The 19,584-nt window shown below is 40.6% G+C and overlaps 1 protein-coding gene across 5 annotated transcripts in view; it reads right to left on the reverse strand.

Annotated features, from left to right (window-relative positions):
- Nucleotides 1–13,601, reverse strand: part of ZNF217 (zinc finger protein 217) — a 28,211-nt gene extending 14,610 nt beyond the window's left edge. For 2 of the 5 annotated variants that reach the window (XM_064167528.1, XM_064167524.1), the window contains exon 1: nucleotides 13,436–13,601. The gene's annotated coding sequence lies outside the window, so the exon portion shown is untranslated. The other 3 variants (XM_064167525.1, XM_064167526.1, XM_064167527.1) reach the window with 3 other exon arrangements.
- Between the last annotated feature and the right edge of the window lie 5,983 nt (nucleotides 13,602–19,584).

Raw genomic sequence — 19,584 nt, forward strand, 5'->3', positions numbered from 1 at the left:
CTACAGCTCTTACAAGCAGAAGACAGTATGGGCTAAGTAGGGTTTTAAAACTGATCTCAGTTTCTACCTCTACCTTGCTTTAGTTTGGAAAAAGGAAAAACTTTGCTTCATTTTAGCCAAAGAAAGGGTAATAGTTCAGCCTAGTGAGATTTTCATTACAAGCAGTTGGAGCAGGTAAAGATCAGATCATTTAGACATCTGAGTTTACCTTCTCTAGTCCTTTCTAATTAGCAGTGCTGGCCAGACAGAAAATGGCATTCTCAAGCCATTAAATCTTAAACTGTTTCAGCAGAAATGAGCCATCAGAACTTTGAGCTGCTTACATAGTTCAGTGTCCCAGGTAATGCTCCACTAAGGTCACCTGATGGTGGAACCAGTATGTCTAAGAGCCATGGGAGATTAATGGGACAGGACCTTTAACCAACTGAAAAAACAACTATAGACAAGTTTCGATACAATGCCTTCAACTATATCAGATACCTTTACCTACCACAGAACAGTCAAGACCTGGAAAAAATAACAACTTGGGAAAGGAAATATGACAATGCATTGCTAAGAGTCATAGATCCAACACCTCAAACATTTTACCCACTCTGCACAGTCAGTAAAATCAGTGGTGCTTTTTTCCACCATCATGCAGACAATAAGATCCCAGAGCCTAGTGAAAATGGGTTAAAAACAAAGCAAACAAACCAAACTTCCCTAACTCCACCAGAATAAAATTACTGTTGTCAGTCACTTGTCTTCCATTCTTTTCTGTATCTCTAGAGCTTAGTGTCTTCATTGTCCAGCCCTCTAATCCAGGTCTAGACAATGATCAGATCTAATACCAAGAAGCTTCTAGATTTTTTTAAACCCAAGTTTTTCAAGCCTGGGCCAAACACACATAGTCCAAGTTAAACAAAAATAGAGGGATCTAGGAGGATAGGATAGAAAGTGTAAGAGGGAACAAACCAAGGGCTGAGAAGCTGATAGCAACAGAACCCAGAACCCAGATTTTCTGTAGCCAAAGTCTCTTTTCTAACTACAGCCTTTCTCCTCATTTCAGTTTTGATTAACACTTCCTCTCTGCATAATGACTCAAAAATATTTTGCAATAGGCAGGTTCAGTATAGAGTGCAACACTTCTGAATTACTTCTGTTACAGACTTCGCTTTTTGCCTTTCTGCTTTCCCCATTTATGGCTTTCACTCACCCCCTATTGGCAGGTGAAGAAGCTGTAATAAAGTTTGAAGATGAAGTATACAAAAAGCTTTCCCATTTGTAAAACACAAGGAAAAACATATCAAAGAGTGCTGGTTAGCAGGTTTGACTTCATGTTTCAACTTGTTCTATTTCTACTGTAGTTTTAAAAGGTATTTTTTACACAACAGGGTAACATGCCGCAGCAAAGCTGACAAGCATGTATGGTGACTACCTGCCTGAAAATAATTTCTCTGCAAACCAAAAATGAGCATCAGCTTTGAAAGACTCCTGAACACCTATAATGAATATTGAGGCAAGTCTTAAAAATTGAACACACTTAAGAGTTTAACAAATTTCCTTTCACAACCAGAGGTAAACACTTTTTATTCAGAGATGTAGTGATCATCCTGAGGCATTTTTGGGGTGTGAAATCAGAGCCAAATGCCAGTGGCTAAAGTCCCACATAATAAATTGCTGAGATTCATGGTCAACTATTTCCTTGCTAGCATCTACAAATGCAGAAGCTGAGTATGCTTTATTACACCCCCTACTTTGTGGCACTACATGTACACAACAAGAATTAAGATACTGTAGAGAAAACAGATGAAAACCCACAGAAATCCGTGCTCAGTCCTCTACCCTCCACAGCATTCTGGGATAAGAAGAGAGTACAAGACATCCTTGTAAGAGAACAGACCACCACAAATGGTTCAACTCACACCTAACCTAGGATAATACAAACACTTGATAAGAACCACGTGCTTCAAGATTTATTACAATTTAAGAGACAGGCATAGATCAAATGTAGGTAAGGCTCTAAGCCAGTCGCTGATGTGTGAAAAATCCACCTCAATCAATAATATTTTCTCTGGTAAGCTCTTTGAAAATCATTCTGGTTCAACCTCAGCTGTCAAAAAAAAACCCCTAAATCTATCCTCAAAATTGCACATATAAATACAGAGTATTAAACTTAAATGCATGGATCAGAGAGGAGATTAACAGGAACTTGGGTTCAGCTTTTATTGGGAATCAATAAGCTTGAGCAAGCCCTTTGGAGACTTCTTCCATGGATCTTCAAAGTACTTTACACACCTCCACTGGCCAGGAGTAGCTACTGAATGCTTTCACTGTCTCTAATAGGAGGCTATGAACACTTTTGAAGAACTAGCCACAGCTCTGCAAAGCAGAGCAGCACTGCAAAGCAGAGCAAGATATTCCTGTTTTCAGAATCTGAAATGTCTATTTGCAGCTCTGCTAACTATTGTTCTTGGATATGCTGTCACACACAGGAGATAGTACCTACAGACTGACAAAAACTGCAGGTAGCATTTCTGAAGACGCAACTGGAGGGAATTATATTTAAACTGAGAATAAAAAAGGATAATGCTACTGGAGTCAGAAAGGGGAATAGAAAGCTCTGGTCTCATTTTTCTACCTTATTTTTCTAAGTGATTACACACTTCACTTTGATTAGATAGATGACTTTACAAGTATGCATGATTTTACACTCTCACTGTTTAGACAAGCTAACACATGCTAAAACTACAAACCAAATATCTACACTGGGATTTTATCCATTATTAACAAAATCTTTCCTCCTAGTGAAGATAATATTATGCCTTGGATTTGGGGACCAAAAATATTGGTTAATTACTTTCTCATTATTCAAACTCTGTAGGCAGCAGCAAAACTGCCAAGATTTGCCTTATTCAGTACTATTTCTTCCTTAGGAAAGAGGGCAATCTGCAGTTTTGATGAGCACCAACTACTTAGGGCTGCTGGTCTGCATATAAACTCTACTAAAATGTACAGTGTCAGGGGCATCTTCTGTTATCTTTCAATTTCAGAAGACAAAAGAACAGACATGACACCAGTATCAGTCAGAGATACTAAGTAAAGGAAGAGAACAAAACAGGAAATCCTTCCCTGAAATAGCTGAAAAGTACTGAGATTGCTACAAATTAACTCTAGGTTGAAAATAAAGAATTACTATCCCTTCTCATAATAAAGCGAGTCATAAAATCTTGACCACTGATTCCCCTACCCATTTATAAGTGGCAATATGCATCTCACACCAGAGTCCAAGACTGATATGTTCAGTGGGTGCTGCAACTCCCTTTAGTTCAATGAGCAGCTCAGAAGAGTCTTCCTCAGCACACCTGGACACTTCCTGGAACAGTACAGTCCAGAAGTGCAAACTCTCAACTGTAGGGGACCATCTAGACTTTATTCTTCCAACAGTCTAAGTCTGAGCATTTGGCAAAATTTAGTTTACAACTGAGTCATATTTGCCTATATGGCCTTTAGTCAAATATTTCAGCAGGTCTGCAGTGATACCCATTAAAATTATAAGCAACACAAAACATATATAAATAAAGATTGAACTGGACAGATGAGAACATCTTGTTTTCATTTCACTTGCCACAGAGCCTAAGAACCACACCAAAAAGCTGCTGCATATAAATGGATTATTAAAACAGAAAAAAAAAAAAGTGCCTGTAGTTAAGTTTATTTTTATTAAATTGCACAACCAAAAACTTCATATTACAGTCTCAAAGATTTCTTTGGGAAGTGACCTATCAGTAGTAATTTTATTGCATTTCTACTTCCTGCATTTCAACATTGCCATGAATATGTAATAAAAACTCTGGACACGCCTTTCAGAGAATAGCAAAGTCTAACTATTGAGTTTCCCACTTTAAACACTACAGAGCACTAGGGGTAAAAGTTGCATAGCCAGAATAGGGAAAAACAACTACACCTTGCTAATTCTCTGCTGGCAGGTCCATTGTTCGACTGTAAAAAGCGAGCTGAAACAATTACAGAAGTTAACCCAGTTTCTGCAACTGTTTCTTAAAAACAGAAGTGAAAAAACTACAAGAGTTACAACTAAGCATATATAGTTAGCTATCTGTACTGATGTATAACTACCTCCACAAACTGTAAGCAGATCCTTCAACTGAAGGCCAGTAGTAGCAAAGCTATCACTATTTATGACCAGGTTCTTTCATTATCCTGCTAAGGTTCCACAAGGTTGCAAAGTCCACATAATCCAGTTCCACAAAAGAACAAGAAACCCTCAATCAGAAATCCACCAGAGCCACCTGATGCATATTAGCTACCTTATTTGTTTTGCTATTCGACTTGAGAAACTTTCGTGCAACTCTCAAATTCACCTGAAAACAAACAAACAAAACAAAACCCCAAGCAAACAAAATAAACCCCACATGCAAAATGCAATCAACCAAAAAAAAAAAAAAAAACAAAACACACCACCACCAAAGGGAAAACAAACAAACACATACCAAACCAAAACAAAATCAACAACGCAAAAAATCCACAATCAAACACACACACACAAAAGCCTTCAGTTTTCCTCGCATTTCAAGACATTTCAGGATATTGTGCTAGTTTGAGGCAGGTACCACCCAAACTGTCACAGATGTCAAGATTCATTTCACATGAAACATTATTTTCTCTTGGTAAATTTATACCTCAGAACAAGTCGCAGCTTTTTGGCATCACTAATGAAATAGAATCTATTTAATGGACATGAATAAAATGAACTATTTAATATCACTTTTTTCCTGTTGAGCCCACAAATAAGAATTACATTATGGATGTTATTTGGTTGGACTGAGAACATCTGTATTCGAGTCTAATACTGAGCATAGGCAGATTAGATTAGGCATAAAATACAAAGTTCAAATTCTCAAAAAGCTTGGGCATCAAGGTTGAATTTAGCTTATTTAGTATTGCTTTTTTAATATACATATATATCATTGCCTAAAGTTCAGTCAGTTGCACCACACCTAATACACACACAGAATATTAAGCAGAAATACCATTCCCCAAGTATCTGCTATTCAAGTGCTCCAAGCTTTGGAGATAGTACCTACATCGCCCCAGGTTGTGTGTGCAGTGCTCTCAGAACACATCAGTGACAATGGCTTCATTGTATGAGCTGCACTGGTGTGCTGCAGCTTTCACAGGCTCCTATATTTAGTCAGAAAGTGAAGCAGTGTTACTATGAGGTTCTAATTTACCGATTGCTCCAAAACATTAGACAGACTTCCAAACATCCATTTCAACTTTGTCTCTACCGGTATTAGGGGGTTTATGACAACCACATAACTTCCTTTCACCATTTAAGAAGAAACAGGTACATGTCACACTTCACACAATACATTTTTGTTTATTAGATGGGAAAAAAAAAAAATCTTTCTTACCCCAAATCGAGGGAAAGACACTCCTTAAATCTAGTCAAGTCACACTATTTTCTGCAGAGACTGTGACTATTTCTGAAAGAGTACAACTGTCTATCTGCCCATGACTTCAGTTAAACACTGGAAAACTATAAAAGTCAGCACAGATAAACTATTATTTCACAGAACAGCAGAAGAGTCAGCTTTTCTTCAGAACACTTCATGAAGTCAATAACTTATTCCTCATTATTGTGTGTTCTATTGCTTTCCAGGGAAGAACTACTCCCTTCTATATTTTAACAGTCTATCATTTTAACACCACTTCCCTGCCTATTTCTTTGTTAATGGAGGAGCATGCCAGTACACCTGACATTGCTTCTCATCCAGACATCGGCTTTAATACCAAGTGTTTAAGTACAACAAAGTGTTTTAAAATAAAGTGTTAACTGCTCAGTCTGATAAAGAACTAGAATGAGTACTTTTAAAGGAAATGGAGATTTAGGGGGAGGAAGGGGAGGAAGAGAGTTGTTTGTTTCAGTTGCAGGAAAGATCAAAATGAAGACGTTCAGGTTGAAAAGAGAACATAAAAGATGACCCCAAATTGGAATTTCCACTCCCTAAATCTGCAAACTAAGCCCCCTTGTTAGTCTTCATCCTTCAGTCTTGAAGATTTCAAAGCTACCCTAAACTTAAACTCTTAGAGGGTTTTTTCATGGCTTATCTTTTTATCCTCTGCAAGAGAGAGGCTACTCTGTTTCTTCAGTTACAGTCCGTTCTAATTACTCGACGGAGCTCTTCAGTGCAATGATGCTGGGACAACTCATAAAAATAGAGACACACATATACCATAATTCAAGAATGTTATCCAGGCATTTCTCCATGAATACTTTAGATATTGTGCTGAAAACTCATTTGTGTGTATACACAAGTCACTTTCCTCCTGAAGCCTAACAAACATGATTTTAATCGCCAGTGGAAAATAACTAGTAGTTAATAATGAACAATATTAGGAAAACTCCCTCCCCCCATTTCAGACATGTATACTAATAGAAACAAAGGATATCCTTTCTCTAAAAACCTTTTCCTGTGGAGTCCATTTTTCTTTAAGGCTACATGTCTAACAGTGTTTTGGCAGAGGATGGATGAGCTGAATTGTGTCTCCTCAGTGAACTGAATGCCTCTTCTATCAAAAGATGTAATTATTCCTTTTAAAGCAGAGAACATATAAGCTTGCATCATTTTGCACATGTTTTTCCTCCACTGAGCAAGAGCAAATATAAAAGAGACTAATTCTTGGCATTAAAGGAGGAAGTGCTACAAATAAGTATTGACTTTTAAAGTTCAGGAGGACTGCTCTAATAGCTACGTTGGGGGTTTTTCCCTCCTTATTTTCTTACTCTCCCCCCACCCCGATTAGGACAGAATTTTGCAGGAACCACAAAACAAAGCAATACTCTATACAAAGTAGCCAATACCTGTTGTAGGAAGGCTGAAAGACACAAGAGTAATCCTATTTTAAATAAGTCTGGGACACATTTCACCACTGCTATAAGATGATGCAACTTCATTAAATCAAGAAGTTACACGCACTTAAACTGGCAATGACCCCTTACCTTACAAAACAGTTTATTGTTCACTCTGCAGCAGGTAAAGACTCTTGGTGGACTGAATGATACTTTTTTATTGTTGAGTCAGTCTCACCTTACATAGGCTGCCTTATACGTTTAGTCTTGGTTCTCATTTGAAATAAGGTATTTTCAGAGATCTTAAAAGCAAATTTTACTTCTTGGCAGAAGCACGTTAGGTCTCTCCAGCAGCCACAACTACAAAGAAGTAAATTCAGAGTTTACCAAATTAGATTTAATTCCTCATTACTCAAGAGCCAGGAGTTCCTTCATAGCAATTATAAGTAAGCTGCATCCCTTTGGGCAGTATAGGTGAAATAACAGGAAAAGAGGCTCTTTTACTATGCCTGAATTTGACAGAAGTCATCACTTCTAAAGAGTTCACTTTGTTGAGGTCATTCATCTTCTCTAGCACTCTTACCTGATGTCAACTCTGAATCTAATTCTCTTGCCCAACACAGTTCAAATCCTTGTAATGTTCAAGAAGAAGCAGCAAACTGTTATCCCTCTCCTCTGCAAAGCACTTTAAAGTGGTTGCTTTCAAACATATCTACAATTATGTATTTACAAAAATCAGTCTTGGAAGATGGAAAAAGGTACACAGTCCAAAGGAAAGACACATGCTTCTACTTAAGCCACCCCCTGGACTAGCATCTGAAGATATTAAAAATAGGAGTGCTAGCCATAGACACTTCAAATAGCTGCCTCCTTTTTTCCATGCAGGTGGGAGATCTTCCAGAGACCCACACAGACTGACAGAAACTAAACCTTTCTTCTAATTGCTCTAGCACTACACTCTCTCACACTAGTGGATGGAAGGAAATGGATGCAGGTGATGGAATACAACACAGTGGGCTTGAGTGTCAGACTGTCCCAGGAAGCACAGTTAGCTACCACAAGAAACTGACCTTTAGCAGGCAGCTTTATCTACAAATTTTGCAAATTTAGCAAAAGATTATAATTTTAGAACCAAACATTAAACAGAAATTGTGGCTTATCTGGACAACCTTTACAACATACTCAACATTATAGCCTTTGGTGTACATCTAATTTGCTTTTTCCTATCTGCCTACCAAAAGTGAGGCAGACAATCCCAAGGATTTCACCTAACCAGTTCTCAGTGATCACGATACAGTGTAAACACAACAAAAGGGCCTTTAATTTCTCTTATGTAGTTTATGTCAGAGGTAATGCAAGTGTACCCATTGCGCATAAACAAACTCAGACTTTGATACTTTTAGTTACATAAAATCTTTAGCAGATAGAAAATCACTATCCAGTCAATTATTCACTTGGATGGCTTTCTGCTCAAATCTTTAATTCACACTGATCTACATGGATTTTCCTGCATGTATTCTAACCACATTTCCTTTTGTACTTTCTCTTGAAATTCTCAAGCCAGTCTGATAACCAATTCCATTTTCTGCTATGAACTCACTGTCTTCTGAAATAACTATGTCAACCTATATTTTTTTATTTGCAGTTCAGTGTTTTACTTTAAAACTGAAAGTCTGCTCTTATCATACCACTTAACTTGCTGCCCCCCCCTTGGAGGTGGGGGGGGGGGGGGGGATAAGGAAGAATCAAAAGAGCTAGATTTATGATAAGCAATAAACTGTGCTTTGACCACAGTCATGTGATTATAACAGTAGAAGTTTTAATGCATTTTTCCCACTGACATATACCCAGGTTTGCCATAAATGACTTTTCATCTGCAACAAAAATAAGATTATTTGGAAATTTCAATTTAAAAGAAAGTTGATTTCTAAAAGCAAATAATGTTAAGAGTGGCTTTCTGTTAGGCTGGAAAATTGTCCCTGAGTTTTTAATCCTAAAATACAACACATATTGAGAATCTTGCCTAGCTTGGTCATATCCTTTTCCTTACTTTTGTATTCAGTTGCAAATCTCTTGTGGTATGAGTCACATCTCTTTAAAAGCATGCATACAGTAGTCAGCAGAATCTCCTGATCGTATTAATGCAGCAGAATGAAAAACTTTTTTGTTACTGAAGTCACCTATTAAAAAAAAAAAAAAAACCACCACAGTTCATGGGTCATCAGAAATGACCCAAAGTCCATTAAAAGTAAATAGTACTTTGAAATTAATGTAGTTATGAGATGTGGAAAGACTATCTGATTGGAACGCTGATGTTCTAAATCAAGAGCCTCAAAAATAAGAGGGCTGAGCTGGCAAATGGCAGCCCTGCTGTAACTGAAATGTACTGTCTTGCTATATTTAAAGACAATACCTCAACAGTTAAGTATTAGAACATTTTAAGTGAGATAAATAAGCAAAAGACACAGGCAAATATCCTTGGTTATTTAATCATCCTGAAAGCAGTGTGGAAGTGTGAGGGTGAGTTCAAAGGTCAAACTCTTCTTTCAGCTTCTTGCAAAGAAAAGAAAGCTTAGCCCATTTTACCTTAGGGAAGGGGGGAACTGTTCGTTCCATATGCCAGCAGTAGTTACAGCATTTCATAACACAGGAAAGAGGGAGTGTATTTACATATACAGTGTATGGAATCTTTTACTAGGACAATGAATTCCAAACCAAGGTTCAGGTTAGAAAGAGATGGGACAACAAAAAGTCCCAAAGAACAAAGGGAAGTTTAAATTTACTTAAAATTTCCCATGAACTTCTTAATTACAAACTCTCAGATTTTTGTAGCTAAGTTTCTTGTAATCACCGTTTTGAAAGTTTAACTGTAACCCACAGCTCCCTTTTAAAAATTATTCCTCTCTGGTCAGCCATAACTTAGCACATTGTTCACAAAATATTAATCAACATGGTTCTAAAAGAAAATATGGTAGTAAGGAAAAGAAGATAGAATCTGAAGATTAGAAATAAGTGCTCAAAAAAGGAATTTTTGTGTGTGATCTAATGAAAGGGGAAACCAAAATAAGTAATCTTTTGTCTGATAAAAGGTGCTAAAGTTTATTACCTTCCTCTTTCTAGCCCCTATTCTAAATCCCATCCCTACCAAAACAATGAGAAATCAAAAGAACATTATTCATTTAAAGGGGGGGGAAAAAATCCTCTAATCCAAAGCCCGGAAGCCATTCTCTGAAGACTACTTAATATGAAACTTTGTTTACAAGATACAAATATAGCCTTCTCACCACATGCAAAACCAGAAAACATCCACTTATTTAAAGAAATGCTTTTCCTATTTTGATCAACGAGGACATAGGTATTCATTTTAAATTGAAATTCAGCCCAGATAGTGCCATGTGCATGTTTTAAATTCATATATGATATGCACTGTTTAAGAATGCTTAAACAAAGGAAGTAGCAAAAGCTTCAAAATACACAGCAAAACTTAATGGCTTCAATTTAAAAATACATACTGATTGCAGCATGGCAAAACCATTCTCTTATGCTTACAGCCAGTCTTCAGAAAGAATAAGTGCAGTCAGTGTAGTAATTTGTCCCACTGGAAATTCTGTATAAAACATCTACCTAAAATAAACAAGGCTTCGCTGCAAGAATCGTCAGTTGCCATTAAGGACACACCTTAAAGTTCTTACCACACAGTAACTAAACAAGTACAAACTAGTGGTGACTGTTTGCTACTTTTGTCTTAAAAGTTAATGAGATCAATTCACTCCTCAGTATCAGATCATTTTCTTAAAAATGCAAGAGACAAACAACCCCCAAACACGAATATCCAGGATTTGAGTGTTTGATGTTTTATCAGAATGCTTAAGGACCTTGTAAAGATGAAAATAAATATTAACGTTTAAACCTGACACCACATAATACTAAAAGGTAAAATGCTTAACTGCTCAGCACACTGGTGCTCTGGTACTGGAAGGCAGCTGTTGTTCCCCTGCCTTTTCTTTTGTTGTGCTTAATCTCATGTCAAGTCATTCAACCAACTCCAAAGCGATGAAGACATAATTGAACAACCTTAACTAAAAACTGATCTACTGTTCTTAAATAGCTGTATATACAGTTTAACGATTCAAAAAGGCTAACATATGAAAAAGAATCTATAGAATTTAAATCAGGAACTCTGATGCATGCAGAAGAGTTGCTTGGCTGTAGGCCAAGCCAATCAATAATCACTGTAATAACCATGATTCTAAACTTAATTATTTTTTCATATTAACCACCCTAAAAACTTAAAAATGCAAAACTTGAAAACTCACACAGATCTCAAGAAGGAGCCTTGAAATACAACTTCAAAACATTTTGTACAGAATTACAGTATTTCTTATTAAAAAAAATACAGATCAGTGATCACAAAGCCACATTCCTGCCACAGATCTTAAAATATTGACTCAATTACAGAACTAGTAAAGGGGAAGAAAAAAAACAAAACCACCATACCTCCTCCACCCTTTCCCTCTTCCCTCCCCCTTTGCCAAAGAATGCAGTTTATCCCACTTATTTGAAATTGTCCTTTTATATTATCCAAGGAAATGCTTAAACCTTAGTGTGGACATCACAAATTAAAGTATTAGTCGTATTCCCAAACCTACAGTTAATAAGAGCTCCTAAGAGCAATAAAACATGGCGTTAAAGCATTTGTAAGCCATTGTCATAGCACTGTGCTCTGATACCTTTGCAGACACAAAACCAGCCCCCACCAACTAGCAAGCATGTAAGCATTGGTCAGCAAGTCAATGCCTGCTATTCAACTTGTAGTTAGGCGTTTTATTTCTGTGTCTTTCAGATCATATCACTCCTGCATTTCAAGGCCTAATAAAATGTGAAGAATGATATGTTCCCTTCTTTCTCCTTGTATCTTAAGCTGCGTTATTTCCCACTCTTCTTTTTCACACAATCTGACAAAAACTTCCCTTTTCACATACTTCTATAAGGAAATATTTCATTGCATCTACTTCAGTTCCCATTTCTATTTTCGATTTTCACTAGATCCTTCTGCTATTGCCTCCCCCTCAAACCCACTGGTAGAAACTGATGTAGTTTTAAAGCTCTCAAGGTCATTTCAAAAATAATAATAAAAAAAAAGTTGCCTTTAAAAAAACCTTTAAACACACAACCCCCCTAAACTAAGCCCTTTTCAAATTCTAATGCCTTTCATCAGCAGATCAATAACCCAGCATAAAGATTTTTGTTCATCACCACTTCAAAACTATTACACTTCAATTCAAATACTTACTGAGAGTCACATAGCATATTTTATGGGATGGCTCATTAGAGTACATACAGACCTTACTCTGGCTGCAGGTTTTCTGTGTGGGAGACAAACAAAACAACAACCCCCACACACACACCCAGAAACATAAAGTCCAATGTGTATTACGGAACAGGAACGAAATCCAATCTCTAGATATTCTAGAATTTTATTGTCCTCTCTTGGCAACGTCTTTTGTTGCTTAAGAAGTCAGTTGGGGCTTATTTATTTATTTTCTAACTTCCTATTCCCTTAAAAAAAAAATCAAAACCACGATGCCAAAGACATTACCAGGAAAGGCTTAGTCTTTAGAAGACAAAGGTAAGCGAAGCAAAAATTGGTACAACGGATCAATAAACTTTTCATTAACAATCCCCCCTACACACATCCCCCCCCCCCCCCCCCCCCCCCCCTCCGCACCATGAGCCACTTACTACAAACCCTTCTTCCAGGAACATCTTTGACTCACAAAGAAATAGTCTCTTCCCGCTCCACCTTCCCACCCGGCGGCAGAGCACCCCTAGATCCCAGGCTCGACGCCCCAAGTGTCTGAAAGCAAACACCCTGGTATACGATGAAAGTTTGAGGCACCTACTTGCGCGAGGGGGGGCCATGGGGGTGGGTGCAGGGAAGGGGGAGGCGATCTCGGCCAAGAGAAGAAAACAGGGGACAGCGAGAAGTTTTCGGGTGGGAGGGAGCGAGGGAAGGGCTTCTCTTTCTCTCTCCGCGCCCGCCTCTGCCTCCCGCTCCCCTGCCCGCCCGCGGGCGCTGCGGCCGCCCGGCCCCGGGGAGGGGACGGCGGGAGGGGCTCGTTACCTGCTGTTGCTCCGCCGCGGGAGGGGCCGAGGGTGACGCGGCCAGAGGTGGGCCGGCTGTTACACACCTGGCCCCCTCCCCGGCCTTTCTTCCCAGCCCAGGACTCGAATCCACACACACACACCTGCCCCTCCTCCTTTTCTCCCGGGGAGGTTAGTGCGCCTCGCAGCCTCCCAGACACCGGGACAACTCGAGAATGGGCGGCTCTGTTCTGAGCGGTGTTGTACCTCACAAGGTGGGGGTGTATCCCCAAGGATCCCCTTAAAACATCCCAGAACACAGATGCGCGCCTCCCCCCTCCCCCCTTTCGCCCCCGCGGCCACACAACCGGCCTCTAACGGCAGAGACCGCCCCATGGGGCTGAGGGTTGCACCTCCCTCAGGTGCCTTCCGTAAGCGGGGAGGAGAAGGGGTGGGGGAGCGAAGCCCCCTGAAAGTTGACCCCAAACCCTCCCTCACCTGTGCCTGAGCCGCCTCCCCGGCCGGCATCCTGAGGCGGGGGCAGAGGGAGGAGGGGAGCGGGGGCGGCCGCCCGCGGTGCCGCCGGAGCCGGGACTCAGCGGCGCTGGCGCTCGCGCTCGGGGCACTGTTTGTAAACCGCTCGCGCGGCAGCTGTTGCTCAGGCAGCCCCCGCGCGCGGCCCCGCCCCGCGCCGAGCAGGCCCCGCCCCTGCCCGCCGTAGGCTCCGCCCGCGCCTGCCGCGGTAGGCTACGGCCCGGCCTGGTCCGCTCGTTAAATAACGTGGCCCGGAGCGAGGATGGCGAGTTCGTTGCAGATCAGTTGTATCTCAGGGCTGGTGGGCCGCGGCCTGTCTGGCGTGAGGCGAGGACCACGCTGTTTGTTCCCTTTGTGCCGGCGTGGTGTGAGGGGAAGCGAAGAAGTCGGCAGCCGTGTATGGGCCTGGATCGGTAGCCTTTGTGTGCCGCGATTTGGGGCGATGGGCCGATGGTTATCTCCCTGCATAACAAAACGCAGCGGAGGGCAGTGCTATAAAGCTCTGTATGGCCCTGACATAAAGCACGCACCCGGCAGGGGCCATCGGGGCCCGGCCGCTTCCATAGCGTGCCCTTTGCAAATGTAAATAAAAGCAATGCGCCTCCTAAGTGTTGCCCATCGGTTTCCTTTGGTGGGTCGTTCACGGGTAAAACGGCTCAAACCATCCTCGCTTTCTGATCCGTATTGGAGTCTCCATGCCCTCTGACTGCTGCAGAGTCTAAGCGCTTCTGCACACCAACATGCTGCCTCACGGTCGGCAACGAGGCAGAGGCACGGCGATTTGGTGTAGGCACTGGCCAGAAAGGCCGAAGAGCCACGTACCTCGCATGTCTTCTGGCAGCCGTAAGCGCTCAGATGTTGGCCTGCCGCAGCCTCACTTCTCTAGAGGTACGGACGCTGGAGCGGAATTAAGCGCAGCAGACAAAGGCTTAAAATGTATTTTTTAAAGTATTCCACTTGGAACTGAGGAACTCTTGAGGAGCGTTAAATGCAATCTTTAATACTGTTAGCAAAGCGCTTAATCTCTGCTAGCCGCTGAGGTTAGCACCTTCTTCAAGTGAATGGGGTAAGAAAGAGGTGAGCTTGCACGTGGTCGGCCTCTCCTCTTGTTTTTCCCCCAAAGACACACGGAGACCTGTTAAAGTCAGTTTCGTTTACATCAGTACGTTTAGATCACACCCAGGGGCTTATTTGCTTCAATATAAAAATCATCCTGCCTGAATGGAGGACGTTTCTAGAATAATTGCAGCTGGAATTACGTGGAGGGGGGGGGTGTGTGTGTGTGTGTGTTGTGTTTGTGTGTTTTTTAAAGCGTTCTCCAAATGTTCTCCCAGTCTAAAATGAGCAACACTGCTCGGGCTGAAATGTAGGCCACTTTTAGGCCACAGCAAATAAAGAATAATAAAAAATGTTGCAGAAAAGGGCAATGTTGTCGGAGTGATTCTGGAAAATGAGATATCTTCGTTGGCAAATTCGAATCTTGCCTCACACTAACTCGAAATAGAATTTTCACAGGGGAGAAAAAAAAAGTATAAACTGATTAAAGTTTGACTTTTAAAATATGTTTAAGACCTGGCCTCAGGTACACCCTCACTACACCCCCACTAGTTTGCTGAAAGTTGAACTACCCTTGCATGAATGAGCTGTGTGAAACAAGACCAAGCCTTTTGCCATCGTCTGCCTCTTCACAGGCTTGCAGGCGTTAGATCATGGTCCTCCCACTTAAGCGTTTCGAATTGATACATGTTATAAATGATCTCAGGCACAAATCAACCAGTACCAAAGACAGTATAAAATGTAGTTGTTAAAACAGAAGCAAACGGCGCCAGCCCCGCGCCAATCGTCCACCCCAGGGAGGCACATCCCCCCGCCTTTTGTCTCCTCCTAACACGAATCACGCACCTATTTATCACATACAGGAGGAACCTGGTGCAGGACTTGTTGCACAACAATCAATTCCAGTTGTTTTTGTTAAGTGTGGTGTTTTTTTCGCAGTGTGATGTGTCCAAGTGAGGTGCCTATAAATGCATGCAAAATATTCCATTGTATTGCAAGAGCTTCACATTTCTCTGTAACTTGCTGCACGCTAATTCACACAATGTGACCAAACCTGATCCCACAACACTCCCAAGTTTAAGCACAGGAGTAGGGCAATACACTGGAGTGGGACTCGCTGCCTGAGTTGAAGTATCGATTATCTACAAGTAGCAGCATGGCAAGAAGAACAAAGTCGAATTTTGCTGGAAATGGGTGTGGTAGTTACTAGTTTTCCTACACCCAATGTCCCGAGTCACATGACTATCTCAAAAAATCGTGACTGCTAAAAAAATATAGTATTTTTATTGTGTTATGATTTTAGCATTTAAAAAGTCCTTACATTGAGAAGTTACAAGCAACTTTAGGGCACACAAACTTTAAACAATATTAATCTTGTGCTTTTGCTCTTTACTGTGTCACCTAAAAGACTTAGAGAGTGAGGTTTTGCAATATGTGCTCTCATGACGTACCAAAACCCATTACTTCTCTCCTCCCTTTAACTTTTTACCTGTTTTGAAAGATTGTACTTTTTCAGGTGCAATATACTGACCTTCTTGACCACGAGGGGTGTTTTCCCTGGAGCCAGGACTCTGCATGACTCTAAACGTGATTTAACAGAGAACATGGAAGCTGTATGGTTTTTATTCACTGAGATATGGTACCTCTGTGGAAGACATAAGAACATAAAGGCAAGTTTCAGGAAAGTAAGAGACATTCACTTCCCCTTCCCCCCCCCCCCCCCCCCCCCCCAAAATGCATCATATAATATCACATTACATGAGTGAAATGAAAACATCCAATTTATTTTTACAGATTAGCCACAATGACCTTTGTGATTTATGCTTATGGCACTGGAAATGTTTGATATGAGGCAAGGGCCAACTTGTAAAAATAAATCTTTTATTTTCTTGTCCCTCTGTTTTGCCTTGTATTGAGGACATTTGCTGCCTTTCTGGAGAAGCCTCAGCAACCTATCCATTATGTATGAAGTAAAAACTTCTACAACAAACTCGCAAGAAGGACTGACAGACCTGTGTTTACTGTTTTAAACTATATGTTACTGCACAGTCTTGCAATATTAAAAACCTAGCCCCAAACTAGATTTTGAAGCCAGGCAGCATGCCCAGAATTGTGATAATCTCCTCCATAACAACAAGCGGGAGGGGGGGGGAGGGATTGCTGAAAGCTGGAAAGTTTTGTTTCAGTCACCAGATTCATGTAGTTATAATATTTATAAGTTCTTTTAAATGGCATTATGTACATTTACATTATATAAAAATTCATACTAAACGTCTTGTGAACTGGCTCAAGTCCTGCTCTTCTGCATGGTGCACTCAAGAAAACCCTCGCTGTCAGGGAGAATGAAAACAGAGCTGCTCAGGCAACAGGAAACCTTTACCTAAATTTAAAGTCTTTCGAGGGTTACTGTGGATGTTTGTCTCAGACAACTGTCCTGAGCAGAAAAATACCGAGCCTATACCTGGCAGCAGGAGATCAGCCAAGTTTCATTCTTTTGCACAGGGACTCTCTCATTTTAGATTCATATTTAGGCAGCTATTAAATCTGGCCCGTTGTGTGGTTAAGGCACAAATGGGATTTAGAGGAGCTGGGCTCAGTCCCAGCTCTGCCACAGACTTCCTGTGTGATCTTGGGCAAGTCTTCTCACAGGGCTCACAAAATTTGGCATTTTTCTTTCTTTTTTTTTTTTTTTTTTTTTTAAAGTCCCTGCTCTAGCAGTCATTACATGAAACTCTCCACTGGCTGGCATGAACAGATAAATAAAGTAAATATGCAGTGTTTTAGCTTTTAAAGACATAAGCTTAAAACTGTGATCAGAGTGTAACAGAATGGCTCAAAGTTAGAGAACAAAATTTAGAAGTCCTTTTTTTTCACGATTATTTTTAACATCTGGACCACGAGTTGGAACATAAAATTCTGCAGTGTTCGTTTCTGCACAACAACTTCTGTTTGTGAAACCAGGAGAATTTTGCTTCTTTGCTTGTAGAATTGTGCATAAATTGTTTGTGCAATGTTCAGACGAGCCAGGCTAGAAAACAGAATCTCTTGTAAGTAGGCTTTATCAGTGTTCTGTGGCTTGTTTTCTGAATTTCCCCTTTGCACAAATTACTTCTTTCAGCATTATTTCAGCAACGAGTACAAGAAAATCCCATCGTGTCAGATGATTCTCCTCTTTTTGCCTCTGCAGAAGCGCAGGCAGTTGTGTGTTTACAGGAAACGCCTGCTGCAGAGGCACTCTGGTAGTTAGACACGGTCTCAGATTTGACTAACATGCTCACATGATTAGATTTACTAAATGAAGACGCAGATGAGACAGTGATGAGAAAGCTGCAAGCAATCAGGTTCTTGCAACATCAGATAATCCATGAAGCGACTTTGTGCAGTTACCATGCAGAAGGCTCCCCGTGCCCTCCCCCCCCAAGAATGTGCCTGGCTGTTGCATTAGTAACTATCTCCTCAACCCATATTCAGTTACCAGGCTCCCTCGCATCAACAGCCGCTCTCTTTCCCCCTCACCCCCCCACCCCCCCCCCCGCATTCTAGACCAAAGTGCTGCATTCTTTAAAAATGCAGCCGTAGGTATTTTTATGCTCAGCTAAAATTCGAAGGTTTAGTTACTTTCTAAGCAGCACATTTAATGTAGAACAGTTTATTTTTATAATGAGAAAGAAAAAAAACACCACCAGGGTTTTTCTTTCACTGTTTTATACATCCTGTCTGTGTAAACTCATAGATTTCAAATCCTGTGTGGCACGTTGACAGTACAGCTATTAAAGATTTTCTATTTGACCTTGATTTTGTTTTGTTTTCGCTGTGTATGAACTTTAACAGACTTGAAGCGTGACATGTATTTTCTTTTTACTTATCACAACACACGTAGCATAGGAAAAGACGTGTAAACAGAAGCTTGTTCAATAGCATGTAGCTTTCTCAAAGAAAATATATCACTTTCCTGAAGCTCATTTTGCTCAACCTCCAGTCTTGTGCCTGTACTTTGTTCTGCAAATGGATCCTTTTCGAAATGACGGCACGGCACACCATGATGTGTGTGTTCTCTTTTCTTGTAACTCAGGAGGTGAAAGATCCCCGGGATCTTACTGCTACTTATTCAAACACCTATTAGTTGTTTGGTAGGGTATGTAGCAATAGCAGCAGCATTGTTGCCGCTGTGGTGATAGAAAGAGAATAAAGATTTGCATGGAGAAGTAATATCTTTTATTACATAGAGTTGGAAGAGACAGAGGAGCTTTCAGGCATGCAAACACTTCCTGAGGACTGAAAACAGAAACAAACTTCAAGCACGCATGTATTTGTGCTGTGCAGTGAACGAAGACAAATACATCAGTGAAATACAAATGATGTAAAAAAGGCTGCTTGAGAAGATAAACAAACTAAAGATAATGAAGTCATACTCGCTGCCCAGAATGGTTCAGTTATCAGCACCAGAGGCCCTAAACTTTTGTTGTAACTTTCCAAATTGTTCTTCCCAGTATCACATGGTCTTTACTCTGAATATCAACAGTCGGATCTAGAAGCTGGCTGTTAATCCTCTCCTTTCCTTGATTAGTTTGAGCTTCCAGTCTTCTCACTCTCTGTCCATAAACTACTTCTTTTCATTCCTTGGATATGGCAAAACAAGAACTTATTCACTCATGCTAGTTAGCACACGACACCATTCTTCAATTAAAGGAAATAAAAAACCCAGTCTAATATTAAAAGCCCAAGCCTGAGCTGACAACTCAGCTATGCAGAGGTAGGTGTATGCTGAACTGGTTCTAAAATGGAAGCCTAAATACCTTGTTTTGATATGGTGACATGCTTGAATTCTGTATTTGTTAATACAACTTTTCTCACTCCCTTAGTGGGCTCTGTTCATGCTTGTTACAAAATAAACCAAGTTGTTCCACACCAAAAATCCAAGATCTTAGAGAGCTCACAAGTCTGTCAAAGAGTTTTACAGCTGCACTTCAACTCTGCCACTTGTGCTGTGCTATAGGTGTAATTCAAATGTCACCTTTTTTCTCCACTTCTGCTTTAAGAGGCCATTCTCCATTTTG

Source organism: Pogoniulus pusillus, chromosome 29 (assembly GCF_015220805.1).
Source record: "Pogoniulus pusillus isolate bPogPus1 chromosome 29, bPogPus1.pri, whole genome shotgun sequence".
Taxonomy (NCBI): Eukaryota; Metazoa; Chordata; class Aves; order Piciformes; family Lybiidae; genus Pogoniulus; species Pogoniulus pusillus.